This window comes from Cydia fagiglandana, chromosome 23 (genome assembly GCF_963556715.1).
Source record: "Cydia fagiglandana chromosome 23, ilCydFagi1.1, whole genome shotgun sequence".
Lineage (NCBI taxonomy): Eukaryota > Metazoa > Arthropoda > Insecta > Lepidoptera > Tortricidae > Cydia > Cydia fagiglandana.
In genome coordinates, this window is record NC_085954.1 from 12,918,656 (window position 1) to 12,934,695 (window position 16,040).

The following is a 16,040-nucleotide window of genomic DNA, read 5'->3' on the forward strand; positions in this document are numbered from 1 at the left end:
ATGGGCTTACTTCTTATATAGGCTGAATTATTTTATTATTAGGTACCTGTATCGACAGATAATGAGCGCATTTACTAGGTGTTTTTATTAAAACCACTGCCATCATTGCTGTCATCTGATTTTGCATTATCATTGAGGAGAGATTAGTCCTTCGGATTCGGATTTAGTTTTCTTACAATATTTTCATTCATCAAGAACCTCAATAATGAGCGTCGAAATTAAAATATTGTAAAAAATATATACAACAATGTACAAATGGCGGACTTAATGCCAAATGGCATTCTCTACCGGTCAACCAAAGGGCCAAACAGAAATACCTATAATTATATAGTGCAGAGAAAATATGGCGAGATACTACCTTCCAAATACTAGGTACTCAACAAAAATAACAATCCAAATTGTGTTATTTTAGTAAATACAAATTTTGAAATATTTCATATGGTATTAGGAGGGCAAGGGAGGCGAGGGTTGAGGCAAATCTCGTGACTTCTCACCAGAGTGGGGGTCAAAACACCTGACGCAACTAATGGACGCCTATAGTTCGTTTTTTTAGCATTAGAAAGAACTTGCAAGAAGGTAAGTGATCTTGACATGTCTTTTAATTGAAAAACGCTTTTTAAAAATAAAAAACTATTACTTATGAAAGCAGAAGAATATAAATGATCGTATTAGATTCATAATTGTTACATATTTGCAGTAACTTATTTTTAAAATGTGTTTTTCAATTAAAGATTGTTTACCTTTTTTCTAATGCTAAAAAAAACGAGGTACTTATAATACGAGTCGGGATCTGAAATTGCGACCTTTGGATTTACAGTCGCACGACTTTTATCAGGGGCCCGTCTCTCAAAAGCTTGTAACTTGTACACTTATGTTAATAGCTGATGTCACTTTTTGACAGATTTTATTAGAAAAGGACTTCCACTTCCACGCGCCCTCACACGCGCCCCAGAGCTTACATTTTTATTTGTTGATGAATAAATAAAATTATTAGTTGAAACGAAACGTCGTGAGTCATACCACAGAATAAATAATAGTACCTACTAGGTACAGAAGACTCACTCTCTAACAAAACGCGTCTGTTACGATCAGGACAGATATGGCCGCTAGGTGGCGACAGCGCCACGCGCGGTTTAAGGCAAACCCCAAAATTGGGGTCGAGCGGATGTACTTTTAGCTACCTTTAGCAAAGCGATGAAATCGCGGAGTGAGGCACGCCTGGTCGTACTAACATTACGCAAATTTTATAGTTAAACTCACGTATTTCTAGTTACTCGCGCGACATGAGTGACTAGAAATACGAGAGTGAAACCGACCGTAAAACTAGCTTAGTTATCTAGTTGTTATTACCCTACTATTAACTTTAACACTGAGCAATGAAAGTATAAAACACCCGCAGCGCACGCAATTATACCTTAGTTTACGAGCGCGACACCAGGTGGCGCTGTTGATTGTCCGTTAACGCGCCGGCAATATGTTATTGCCGGTCGTAAAGCGATAAATAAGCAAAATATAGACTACGTCTTAAGTGTTTTTTTAATGGTAAGCTGTCTCTCTCTATTTATGTCATAACTTTATAGAAGTTTGACATTTAAAATAAGTAAAATAACAGACTTTTCTTGGTTTAACTCACAGACAAAACATCCTCCAGACTTAGCATAGTCGCGCTACGCCCTCTGCCAAGCATACGGTAATAATTTTACTCCATGTTCGAGTCGAAAGTGTCTTTGTGTGACGTCCGTGTCTTTGAACGGACCAATCACGGCACGGGACTTCGCTCATCTCGTCCCGCGCACCCCCCCATTTTTGGCAGCATCGGTTGCATGAAATAATTGCTCTAAACTCGTTCTAGAGGATTCCTAGTCTATGGTACTTGAATGTTCATGTAAAATATAATGTTATATTATTTAAACGTGTAAGTGCGATTGTATGGCGGCGGCTAGATTTGTGCGACTCAACATGTTTTAAGTTCTGCTGTGGATGTCTTTTGGCTGATATGCAATATTAATAACATATTTCTTCTTCTTCCTTGCGTGATCCCGTCATTTTGCCACGGCTCGTGGGAGCCTGGGGTCCGCTTGACAACTAATCCCATGATTTGACATAGGCACTAGTTTTTACGAAAACGACTGCCATCTGACCTTTCAACCCAGAGAGGAAACTAGGCCTTATTGGGATTAGTCCGGTTTTGATGTTTTCCTTCATCGAAAAGAAACTGTTAAATATCAAATAATATTTCGTACATAAGTTCCGAAAAACTTATTGGTATACGGGCCGGGGTTTGAACCCGCGACCTCCGGATTGAAAGTTACACGCTCTTGCCGCTAGGCCACCAGGGCTAAACTGGTTTGATGCTTTCTGTTCAAGTCTCAAAGGTCACCCCGTATTGATTGAATTCGAAGGCGCCTTACGCTACTTCCGAACTAAGTAAGATATATGGTTCCTCGAAATCCATAGGGACTGCGCCAGTAAGACCAAGACATGCAATCTTAAGGGTGACTAGTTGTCAACCTTACTGCCTTGAGTCAAAGTCTATAGTTGGCTAGTTATGTGTACTGTTGTTAGAAAAGTGGCACGTCAGTTTACATTTAGTTTCAACAAAATTTAAAGATAAAAGTTTGTTCCATTGAAAAAAACACGAAAACATGTCCTAAATAATTTATTTATTTTCAGCTGTATACCCTGTATACTGTATACGGTATAATTTTTGTATGCTAAATAGCTAATAATAGGTAAAGCCGAGAGATCTGACGAGCAACATTTTAAACAAGAATACATTTTCAGAGCAATTGGGATAAATGTAAAAACCCGCGCGACGGCCACACGTCTTCCGTCGCCGGCGCGTCATAACTTTTGTTTTTTTCTAATTTCCTGATTTTACGCCTCATCTTATAGCATTTACTGCCCACCTTTAGGCCTATTCTCTCTTCGTAGTCGCTTTTCACTACATACGGTTTTTCCCATGTTATCGGCTACGTTCGTAGCGCGTAGCTTAGACTGGCATTGTATGTTTACAGTGTGAACAATGCACCACTTTAATTTTTGAATTTATTTCAGTCGCGACATTTTGACACCTGAAGGCTTATTTTTACAGCTTTTGCATAATTTCGAATAATCAGACGGCTGAATGAAGGACAGTCTGACATGTGAAACGGGTATATTTTATTATTGCACAAAATATTTCTGAAATATTTATTTTGAATACTTTGCAGATACTGTTACTTTTCATATCAAAGCCTTTATGAATCTCATAATAATAATTGAAGTGCAATTGCGGACGAAGTGATGATGACGAACAACTATCGGAAATATATCCTGAAGGACGGTACGGTCGACATTTGTCGGGCATGCCGCCGTCCCGGAGAATCACTCAGGCATATCATTTCCGGTTGTTCTCATCTTGCTAACGGTGAGTACTTGCACAGACATAATCTCGTAGCCAGGATTATTCACCAGCAACTTGCTCTTCTATACGGCCTTGTGGACCGCGAAGTACCGTACTACAAGTACTTACCTGCGCCTGTTCTCGAGAATGGTCGTGCCACGCTCTATTGGGATCGATCTATCATCACTGACAGGACTATTGTAGCCAATAAGCCTGACATCGTGATAATAGATCGATCGCAACGTCGGGCCGTGCTGGTTGACATCACCATCCCCCATTATGAGAATCTCGTGAAAGCCGAGAAGGACAAGTCCAGTAAGTACCTAGACTTGGCTCACGAGATAACCGCCATGTGGGATGTTGATTCGACGATCATTGTCCCGATAGTCGTTTCAGTGAACGGTCTAATAGCGAAGAGTCTCGACCGACATCTTGAGAGACTCTCGCTAGGTGGTTGGATCAAGGGTCAGATGCAGAAGGCGGTGATCTTGGACACGGCGCGGATAGTCCGCCGGTTCCTCTCTCTGCGGCCCTGACCACCGGCAGCTTGGGCCCTGCCCCGCTGCTGGCGGCACCCTAGGTTAGGTTTTTTATAATGTGTTTACGATACGATACGATACGATACGATACGATCATTTATTGATAAAAAATATTTTACATGTCATAATATCTTAATACTAGGTACTTAAAAATCTATTGCAATGTCCATTTTAATTTGCTAATTGGTTAACTTACCAGTTGCTATTTCTTACGAATGTCAATTTAATGTCACATAATATTTATATTATTTATATTTATAGGTCAAGGCCTCCAAGATCGGCTATGTCAGCCATATTCGGGCGCACGAGCGCCGAGCGAACTAGGAGTCGAAGTGGTCGCCATGGTCGAAATCGGCCGGAAGGATCATCATCATCATCATCATTTATAGGTACATACATATTGGTTAGTCTGGCACTCGAAAATAGGCGTCTAACGAGTAGTAGGCCTCAGCCTCTAGTTTATTTTTTAGTTTATTTTTAAACGATTTATATTTATACTTATTTTTTGTTGTTTTTTATGTGTTTTTGTATTTTACTTTTATATTCATGTTATAAATGACCTAGCCTAAGAAGAAAAATAAATAAATAGTAATTGAAGTAATAATTCGGGCCATAATAGCCCTTGAGTTAAATTTATAAAATTATTTGATAAACGATATTTTAAAATCTTCTCTTCTTCTTTATCGTCACACTCTTGTCAGAGTGGTCGTGGTCGTCATGTCAGGGCCGGTGGCAAGCTTCACAATCCGTCGCCATTCCTCCCGTACTGTAGCCCTTCTTGTACATTCATGGAGTGGTTCATTGAATGCACTTTTGACTAGGTCTGACCAACGCATTGGTGACCTACCGCGCCTTGTGCCTTCGACTTTTCCCTGCACTACAAGTCGTTCCACAGATGTATCATCTCGACGCGTAATATGTCCAAAGAAAGTGAGAATACGACACTGGACGATGGAAGAAAGACGTTGTTTAATACCAAGTTGGTTCAGAACTTTAAAATAGAATTTTAAAATAGAACGAAGTAAACATCTTGAACAATTATCACCGTCCTTGACTTCAAAATCTCAGATTAAATCCTTAAAATCGTAATCGTTCTTTGCGAATTCTGATACAATTATTAATTGGTGGATTAATCATCGGAATCCTGAAGGAACTCAAAAATGTCAATTATTGAGATCAAAGAATCGCTTCCGACTCGAAATCTTTGGGAAGCATCTTGATTAGGGTGAGGGGGTTACGAGGGATGATCCTTTTATTATTGTTTCTTTGAAGATTTAGGAAGAGAATATCTTTTTTGACGAGAATTGTGTTGGCGTGTCTTTGTCTTATTTTACTCGGTACAGGATGTCCAGCGAGGGATTTCATTCACAATTTGATTTTACAAACTAAAATAGATAAAATAATTTATTTTTATGAGAAGAAGATGATTGCGGTCTTCATTTATGGGAAAATCTGATTTTCTAAATGACGACTTTCGCTTTAATGCATATTCCGAATATAATGCAAACCTTACGCCTTACAGTAGGTAATACTAATACTAAGTGAAGAACCTTTAGTACGATACACCTCAATAGCATGCCCGATCAGCTGGCCATCGATCGACATGTTATAATTTTAGGTACTAATCTAAATAAACAATTATATTTTTTTAGCAGCACAGCATACATTGTATGGACTCATGGATACTTTTCTAGGAATGATAATAGATTTTGTTGAAGTTTTAAGTTCAGGGAATTGCTGGAAATTTCACCCGAATATATTAACGCCAAGCGTATCGCTGAGTCGGCACCCTTTTGATGTTGCTGCAATGCACACAGTGTAACCACTGCCCCTATTCCTGTCGTTCATATATGTCTCTAATATTTGTAAGATTTTGTGTTTTGTCTTAATCGATTGTGTATTTTGTTAATTGTGTAATCTTCTGTCTGCCTATATATACTGGAATCAGTTATGTAACGCTGCCATTCATGACCCAAAAATTTTTTATTAAGCTATGAGCTTCATCACATCTGATATTTGAGTAATTCTAAGCATTTCTAGCCTGAAGTGGGGGGGAGGGTGGGGTACAAAGACGGCCGCCACCCGTCATCTTTAAAAAAAATCTATTTTGATCCTGGTGGGTACTAGGGCAAGTTTGGTATCATTTTCGTATAAACCAAAGACGTAGAATTCATTGCTGATATTTGTTTTTTTCAGTTTCATAGTAATTTTTCAAGAAAAACGTAAAAAGGTGAAAAAATTGGTTGGAGATTTTTGCTACGCGGAGCCGAAACTACAAAAGATAGAAAGTTGAAATTTGCACACTAGATTACATTTATAAAGTGTACAAGAGATAAGAAGCGATTTTGAGAAATTCAACCCCTAAGGGGGTTAAAAAGGGGATGAAAGTTTGTATGGGGTTCAAGTTTTATTTTAAGCTAGGAATTTGAAACTTCGTAAAACGATATATTATTAAAATATAAGAAAACTAATTTCAGCGTTTTTGAAAATTCATCCTCTAAGGTGGTGAAAAAGGGGTTGAAAGTTTGTATGGATATCAAAAAATTTTTCGAACGCGGGACTTGAATCTTTGTATTTGGGGATATTATTAAAAGACAGGAAAAGTAATTTCAGCGTTTTGTAAAATTCATCCCCTAACAGGGTTAAAAAGGGGTTGAAAGTTTGAATCCATTACAAATCCGAGTAGACACACATTTCTTATTGCATCCCAGGCTTGAAATGCTTAGAATTACTCAAGGAACATATGTGATGAAGCTCATAGCTTAATAAAAAATTTTTGGGTCAACTTTACTTTATAACTGCTTCCGCTATATAGTTTCTAAATTGTGTGTAGTTGCAGCAATCAAATAAACGCTTTATTTATTTATCTATCATATGTCTCTTTCTAACGTTACATATTTCCAATTCAGCTAATGTACCTAATGTAGCTAAGGCACCTTCAATTCCTATCAAACTGTCCACCTAATCGAAGCTGATTACCGCTATAACCATGACTAGTTCCGGTGATCGAGATCATGATACAAGATATAGATTTAGGTCAAGTGGTACAGCCTAACTGCCGTATTCGAACTTCAAGATATTCACAAGAGACGAGATCTAGAATGGATCTAGTACGTCTCGTCTCTTGTGAATATCTTGACAAACGACTTGACGATAACGATATGTTTAAGATCTAACCTGACCAATTTGACATTTGCGTGATTCTGGAGATACTCTTGAACGATTTCCACAGGATATGACTTAGAGATCCAATTCACATCTAATAGATATCTTACTCTGTCTAAGGTAAAAGTGACATTGGTTCCTGTGGAAATCGTTCAAGAGTATCTCCAGAATCACGCAAATGTCAAATTGGTCAGGTTAGATCTTAAACATATCGTTATCGTATCTTGGTGATGTCTAAAAGATGTCTAATAGATGTCTATTTCATAATCCGAATCGGGCCCACAGCCTACAGCGGTTTGCTGCCTTCAGGTACCTATTAGTGTAGAATATATGGCGTATGTGTAATGTGTAGTGTAATATGGTGTATGTGTAGGTAATAGCCGGTGTCTTACCGGTGATATAAGATCGGACCTTATAGATGAAGCATTTTTTGCACTAATTAAAACTTGGATGATTCCTATTACTACCTTCTAACCTTAATCAAGTTTGTAATAATGTATGTAGAAAAAAGGAATATTGATGAAGAAAGGACGTTTATAGCACAAAAAAATTTGTAAATAGATCCGCCTGGTCCTATCTCAATCGCACGCGCATACCTAATTATATTTTTGTCCTTCTCGCACAGTGTCATTGACAACCGGCATCATAGGCGGGCCAGCAATATAATTACGCGTACGCAATAGAGCTAGGAACAGGCAGGTCAATGTACGAGATTCCTTGTGCTAAGGTCTTTAGAAAAAGTTTACAAAAACAAAATAGATAGAAAAACCAACCATAATTGCTAAACGTCCCGTAATCTACCAATGAATTACAAATTCCAAGATAGAATTACAATTAAGCGACAGAATAAAACAATTGAACGACAATACTCAGACACAAAGGAGGATTAAGTTGAAACGCAAAAAAGCAAAATGGCGGAAAATCATTAGAAATTTTAAATGGTTTAAGTCGTTTTTAAATTGAAGTGTCTCCTTTAATGAATCCGCTAAAACTCGAAATAAAACAAGATTAATGATCGCAAATATAATAATTGGAAAATAGAAACTTCCCGATTAAGTAATTAAGGAGTTGACAAACAACGTTGGTTCGTACTTACTGTACAACTTCGCGAATGCTTTACTCTAATTAACTTTATGCATTTGACTGTTATAAAAGACAGGACTGTTGTAATTCAAATTCAAATTTAATTAAAAATTATTTATTAATGTGGTTGAAATTTTTTACTGAGATGTGATTGTGAAAAATTTTAATATGCTGTAAATATGTTGTTTAATCTCTGTTCCAGTTGACCACTAATGTCAAAAAGAAGTATCTACTTAGGGCGACACGAAGTGCAATCCTGTGAGGTATACATATAGTACAGAGCATTACGGCCCAAAGATTCTGGAATTTCCTGGATTCAACGGGCCTTAGTAGTGAACTTTAAAGGGCCGTCACAATAGATCACTGCTTGGTCGACGTGGTACTCAAAGGCCTACCGCACCCCAATAATATATAATAAATATATTGATCAACGCCCTCCTAGCCTAGTTACCTAGCGGTAGTGGCCCTGCCTACAAAGCTGGAGGTCCCGGGTTCAATTCCTGGTTACGGTTAATAAAGACGTATTATTAAAATACAAGAAAAGTAATTACAACTTTTGAAAAAAATTTCCCCATATTATTATAATATAATTATTATCTACGTTGTAAATCACAGATACTTATTCGAACATAATCAATAGGTAACATAATACAGTCTACTCATTATATAGCTGTGATCAGAGATGGGCAAAATGTAATCGACTAACGATTAAGACTAAAAGAATTAATTGCGACTGACGATTGAAAACGACGACTGATCAATCGTAGTTGTATAGAGTGCAACTAATTTAGTTGCAACTAAATTAGTTGCCGATTGATTACGGACAACTAATTTTTGTAATCGACTAATTAGTTAGACTATTTTTTTTCCGCGACTAATGTTAGAAGCAAATTAAATGGAAAACCTCGGTATGGCTATGTTGACAGCCAGCAGATTAGGACATCTTAACGCATGTATAAAAATGAAGCACATGTGTTACTTGCGATATTTTGACCATTTTTATGGAGTGTATCATTTCTCTTATCTAAGGGTAAATAAAAATTGGGTACTTTGTGCATTGACACTTAAAACACAATTTTATAAATAAAACTTTGTATTTTGTTGTTAATCAATGTCAATCGTAAAAATAATAAAAAAAAATCAAGTCAAACGTTCTATATACGATAAAATGTTCATATCATATGTTATATGTAATATAAAACATTAAAAAACACAGTTATAATAAATCAAACTTTGTATATGAAACATTCAAAGCAAAAAGTATCAAAAAATCAAAAAAGCTTATAAAAAATCAACATGTTTGTATATACATCATAACATTGCATGCTCAGAAATTAAAATTTGCGAAGTATGTTTTGCATTTGTGACATTTACTTATTATTTAATCAGTGAGTAATATAAAAAAAATGTTTAAATTAATAAAACAGACACATTTCCAATATTGTGATAGGTTTAAAAACAAGGACATATTCATTGGTAAATATTTTTTTACTATGTAATCTATAGAATATTTTTACTTTTTTAAGTTCGTTTTCAATACTACTCTCTCTTCAAATAGATGATCTGAGAGCCTATTTGATTTAGGGAGATTCATCATTGTGGTATATGAAAAAACTCTCTCGACAGATGCTTAAGATGGCAAGGGTAGTGACATAGTTTTAATATAGATTTAACCGTGAAATTTAGTCGATTGAAACTAAAACTAATTTAGTTGTTAGTTGTACATTCTCACAACTAATTTAATCGCAACTAAATTAATCGCGATTAAAAAATGACGATTGATATTTTTAATCGATTGATTAGTTAACTAAAAAATTAATCGATTAATGCCCATCTCTGGCTGTGATTGGTGTTATAATTACGTGTCTATACGTCTGCGGTGGCGTGTATTGTATAGGTGCTTAATTATAAACACAATTAGGAATCTGATACTGTTACTCAAAATCAATCGACTTCATTAAGTCTAATTAATAATGGTATGTGACGTTCCATGGAAAAAGGTACCTTATGGCGGCTGGCGCTTACGTCGCATAGAGCCGCAATAATAACCGCCAACCGCCATAAGGTACCTTTACCCGTGGGACGCCACATATAAAACTACGTATTTCGGCGTTGATTTGGGTAGCCTTATTTTGAAGTTAAGATGAAATTCAAATGAACAAGCACTGGAAAACGTATAAAATGAAATATACCATTTCCTTTACAATATGCCTTAATATTAATAAGCAAGCATATCGTATGGTTGATGTCGTGGCTTCCGACCTCCGTGGTGACCTGACATAGACCGATTGACTGACTGGCTGACTGACATACATATTTGGAACTTTGGAACTCGGACTTTTAAATTCAAAATTAGACATGACAGCCACAAGACAAAACCAGACCAGTTCACGACAGATAGCCGACCAAGACGGACGACAAGACAGACACAACAGTTCATATTTACCTAATGTTAATTATACAGATACAGACCAATGACAGACAGATATAAATAGTGTGGTGAAATCATCCGCCGAAGCTCGCGGTCATATTTGAAAATAGTTGTTACTTCACCATTTCTAATAGGTTACGGAGGACAGGAAATATGAAGCTCCTGCTCGTGTATCTAGTAGGTATAACAGATGACGAAGAAATCATAGCTTCTTGGTGAACAAATTTATTTATTTATTTATTTTATTTATTTATTAGTCAAATAAGTAACACAGCATTACAGTAAAACCAAGGCACTGTGAAACTACAAAACAAAATACAATAAGTACAAAGAAACTACAAATAAAAACCAAAGACAAATTAAACATTAGATTTGGGCGACGACGTAACAGCGTGGCTCCGTTGCGTCGTCTGACTTGGTGTAGGATTCGGCAGGTTGCCCCGGTACCGCCGAAACACCACACCCTTCGGCCAGAAGTCTCCGCTTCAAATAACAAAACAGTACAGATATGATGGTCGTTCTTATCTACGTGACAGCGTGAAAAAACGGTGTCCGTCACTTTCAAATCCACGATGTTAAAAAGTGACAGTTATTTTATCACGTGGATAAAGATGGATAAAGCCATCCATAATACGCCGGCAGGCTTTATCCACGTAATAAAATTAACGTCACTTTTTAACGCCGTGGGATTAAAAACACACATACATTACATACACATAGCATTACAATTGTACATAGACTGTTATCTGTAGACTCCTATTTATGATGCTTTTATGAGGAGCACGTGGTCATTTGGTAACATTTGTAATTAAAGGTCATAAAACGTGGATCAAATCATGACCTGTCTTTCACATTATTAAATTTGATTAAGAGTACTGCAAGTTGTCTATACCTATGCTCCGTCTACTATAGTTCGTTTTTTTTAGCATTAGAAAAAACTTGCAAGAAGGTAAGCGATCTTTACATGTCTTTTAATTGAAAAACGCTTTTTAAAAACCAAAAACGATTACTTATGAAAGCAGAAGAATATAAATGAACGTATTAGATTCATAATTATTACATATTTGCCGTAACTTATTTTTAAAATGTGTTTTTCCATTAAAAGACACATCAAGATTGTTTACCTTTTTTCTAATGCTAAAAAAACGAGGTATAGTAAGTGGTCTGTGGTAGAAGCGTAGTGTGCCAGTGTATTTAGTATTCCTAGGATGACTAGTATAAACTATAGCTGGCGAGTGGCGGCTGTGGTAGCGGATAGCGGATTATAAATTAAGTATCTGATATTATAGATAGATAGATAATTAATTTAGTAATTAATCCCCATTAACTATTATCGCACAGAAGCGCCACGCCTCAAACTCGACCTACATTTCTGGAACTATAAAAATACTTTATCAAATAAATAAAAAATGCGGTCTATTAAATACTACCTATATCAGCTGCCTACAATGGGTCAATTTCTTTAATGTAGAGATTGATTCGTTAATTCGTACAACATTTTTTTGAGTGTACCTGTTTTTTAAAGTAACGCAACATCAAACCTTGAAAAAGTTTTATTTAAGATGCTCTCAAAAGAGGTTCCATTAAATTATACTTAGGCTTTGTTCCATAATTCCTTTATAGGTAAACCTTCACCTATAGCTAAACCTCATCGCTATTCCTTGCATGACAACCGCGTCCCATCTCCGGTACGGTAACCGGTTCCCGGATTTTTCCGGTTACCGGAACGCGGTAGCGTCCGGCAAATACCTGACGTTTGTACGAGTAATGTGGAAGTGTAGGATTTGTGCTATTTCTAGAAATAAGATTTTGTGGACATTTTTATTTTCGTGAGTGCAAGAGCCTGATTCTGATTTTAATTTGTTGTTTTGTGACTGATATGGATCTGATCTTTATAACAGTTTCAGAACAAGAAATTGAAATCAGAATCGGACTCAAGGTAATAACGAATATTTCGAGATTACATTCAACGAGAATCAAGTCAATAAGTATTATAGTAAGTAATAAAAAATGTTAAAAAATATTGTTGAAAAGGTTAAGTTTTATTTCGGAGGTTTTTATTGGAGAATTACTCTTAGTGCTTAAACCACAACAAGATGGTTTTTTTCTTTGCAGAAATGAAATACAAACCCAATTTAGGTACTCTTTTAGACATATCAGCATAAAAGTAACGCATGTCGGAATATTCATTCAGACAATATGGTATTCATTCCTCGAGAATGAGTTCAGAACTCGTTACTCTCGGTTGGCCAGCGCGAGTGCAGTTCACGGGCAGACAAGTCTCACATGACCTCCAGATTTGCGGTAACTATATATAAAAAATAAAGGATCATTGCTCGCTTATCCTCTAGCCGTCTAGACGCTAATTAATAATAGGTCTCACATTTCATTCTGGTTTGAATGTTCATTTTTTTTTTCAATAGCCTAGTTTGTGTCCCACTGCTGGGCAAAGGCCTCCCCCTTCTTCCGCCACTCGTCACGGTTTTGTGCATGTTCCCGCCAGTCGCTGCAAAAAGCGTCAAGGTCATCCCGCCATCTCTTTTTTGGTCTACCTTTTGAATGTTCATTATCAATCTTAAAATCAGAATTGCATTTGTCTTTCAGTCCGCTTTTATCGCTGACTGTACTAAAGTTTTCTTTCAACAGGCAACGAATACCTACTCGTCGATATAATTCTAACAAGCTGCTTTTATCACAGAATTCCTATGACCACCTCTTATCTGAGTGTACAAATCATACTCAAAATATGTCCCATATGTCCAAATAGCTCTTATGGTGAGAAATTTATTAAGAACTATTTGTCATATTTTTGAGTAAATTGTCTACTCTACACCCATATTTTTACACTTGATTTATTATATTGCATTGTCAACCGACTTTCATTATGTAATATGTGAAGTTTCAGCTCAATTGAATAATGGGAAGTGGGTCTAATTTAGCTTGCAATATTACAAGGGATCAAACAATATATTACAAACACACAAACAAACATTGCAAGTAAAGTACAAATTTAAAGCTTGTAACATTAACAGGTACTTCACCGTTATTAACTAGCTCTTAATTCATAACGTTGAAGACGTTGTGTGAATATTCTTCAGAATGCGGTGGTTTTAGTGAATTCTGTGGCAAATGCTCTTCAAGCTACTATAATAATTCTCAGAACTCGGTTCCATACACTTCGTTATTACGAAGCCCATTGTGTTCGCCATTTGCAAGCACGGCAACTTTTACTGAAGCTACAACTTTGTGAAACAGGGGACGTTATGAAGTGTTGGGTAATTTCGGAAATGAGATGATTTTTTAAATTAATAAATGTTTAAATTGTAGAATCGTTATTGAAATTAATATTTACAACGGGTTACCCATATACCTACTGAGACACTGACATACCTAATTGTAATCAAAGTAGAATTCCTTTATTACGTCAGTGACCGGTCAGAACTATAGGTATTATAATTATGTCGGAATAGTAGTTATTGAACTCTCAACGTCCAATATAGCCGACGATAGCAGTTGGAGAAGGTAACTGGTCTACTGGCGCCTCGCTCGAAACCGTAGCCGGCCCAGACTCTGATGCACCGTAATGCGAAGCCCTCGACGAATGTCTTCGACCGCCCGCGACGATTAATTAAAAGATTCCGAGTATAAAAAACTGACTTTTATTATTCGCGTTCTACATATAAAAATACTCCTATAACGATTAGGCGGTACAGCTTCGGATCCCTCAGGTTTTCTTCGGTTTTCTTCCTTTTTCCTTTTTCCTTTTAGGCTGCTGCTGGATAACTGTACGATCCGAAGCGATACCGTCTTGCTTTTATACGAAAAATCATGAAAGAGAGTCACCTTCGATAGGGAGATAAAATCATATCTTAATTCGCGGTTTTACTCGGCCTCTGATTGGCTAATTACTTAATACGGTCATTTTCGGGTGAATTTTCACTACCTCCATATCGTTTCGTGACACATATTACAAATATCTAATTAATTATCGCCTTAAAACTACTACAAATAGTTAAATGCGTTACTTAGCTAGAAAAACAAACAATAACGAGTTCGATAATCCCTACAACTTGACCTACAAGCGATAACAAAGGCTTACGGAACACGCACAATAGACGTTTTATTGCCCCTTCGCTCGCTCGCAGGGCTTTGTTTACCTGTTTCGCCTTACGATTCTTATCTTACTGGGTAACTAGGCTAATGATCTACAATATTTACAAACATTGTCATGATGTAACTCTAACGGATAATGAGCTATTAAGAGATACATGTAAGTTTCATAGTGAAAATTGCGCTATACTGTTGCGCTGAGCCCGAATTTGATCGACCAATAGCAAGGCATCATGCTGTCCCTTTCATTTCGCGACTTCCTTGTCATGACCCGCCCACTTTGGTTAACCAATGGCAGTGTCTACATTAATTTGCCTAGTTTATAGGGATTACTTGGGAATCGAAAATAAGTTTAGCCATTTTTTACCTATCGTACTAGGTGACCTAGAACTTAATACGAGTTTACGACTTAACTAACGAATATTACAAATACTTATGACTACTAACAATCTAATCGCGGTTTTCCCTACCTAACAGTAAATCTTTATTTCGAATACAGCCTTAATCGAATTTATTTTAAATCTAGCTTAAACTAATCCGCGCCTTGTCGTAGCGTCGCTAACAGTAGTAGGTATGACATTCTTACGCGAAAGATTAGTTTCTCTCAAAATATTAACATTGGCTGGGCACTGGGGGTCTCATTTTCTTTCATTTAGATAAGTAGATAACTATTTAAATTATTTTAAATCCAAATTGAGTTTCTTTAGAGAAATGTACTACTTATTGGTCAGGTATGCAAAAAAGTCAGCAATTCAAGCACAAATATATAAGTCTAAAAACTCTTCAAAGGGGATATGGGACATTGTAAATAAGCGAAGAAGTAAATTTCCAAAGAGCAAACAGAGTAATATATCGGTTAAATTTAATTGCAAAGTGATACAGAGCCCCCAAGATGTTGCGGATATTTTCTCGGCCCAATTCGATTCTAGTAATGTCCCGGGAACAGGTGACTTGGGCTCTGCAACTCAGTGTTTAGAGAATTCGCACAGGAAATGTTTTGCGGATTTATGCTGGCAGCCAATTTCACAGTCAGAAATATTTAGTATTGTTAGATGCATGGAAAACAAAACATCTTATGGGTATGACGAGATCCCAATAACAGTTATTAAAAGGTGCAATGACATACTCATGGGCCCACTTACTTACCTATTCAATAAATGCTCTGACCACGGCGTGTTTCCAGATCAGTTGAAAGTGGCCAGAGTTTTGCCAGTTCATAAGAAAGGTAGTAAATCTGACCCAAAAAATTATCGGCCCATATCTCTTCTACCAACTTTATCAAAAATCTTTGAAAAGCTAATAAATTCCCGCCTTTTGAAACATCTGA

The 16,040-nt window shown here is 36.6% G+C and overlaps 1 protein-coding gene across 8 annotated transcripts in view; it reads right to left on the reverse strand.

Annotated features, from left to right (window-relative positions):
- LOC134675839 (hemicentin-2) overlaps positions 1-16,040 on the reverse strand; it is a 665,006-nt gene that overhangs the window by 636,559 nt on the left and 12,407 nt on the right. The window lies entirely within an intron of this gene.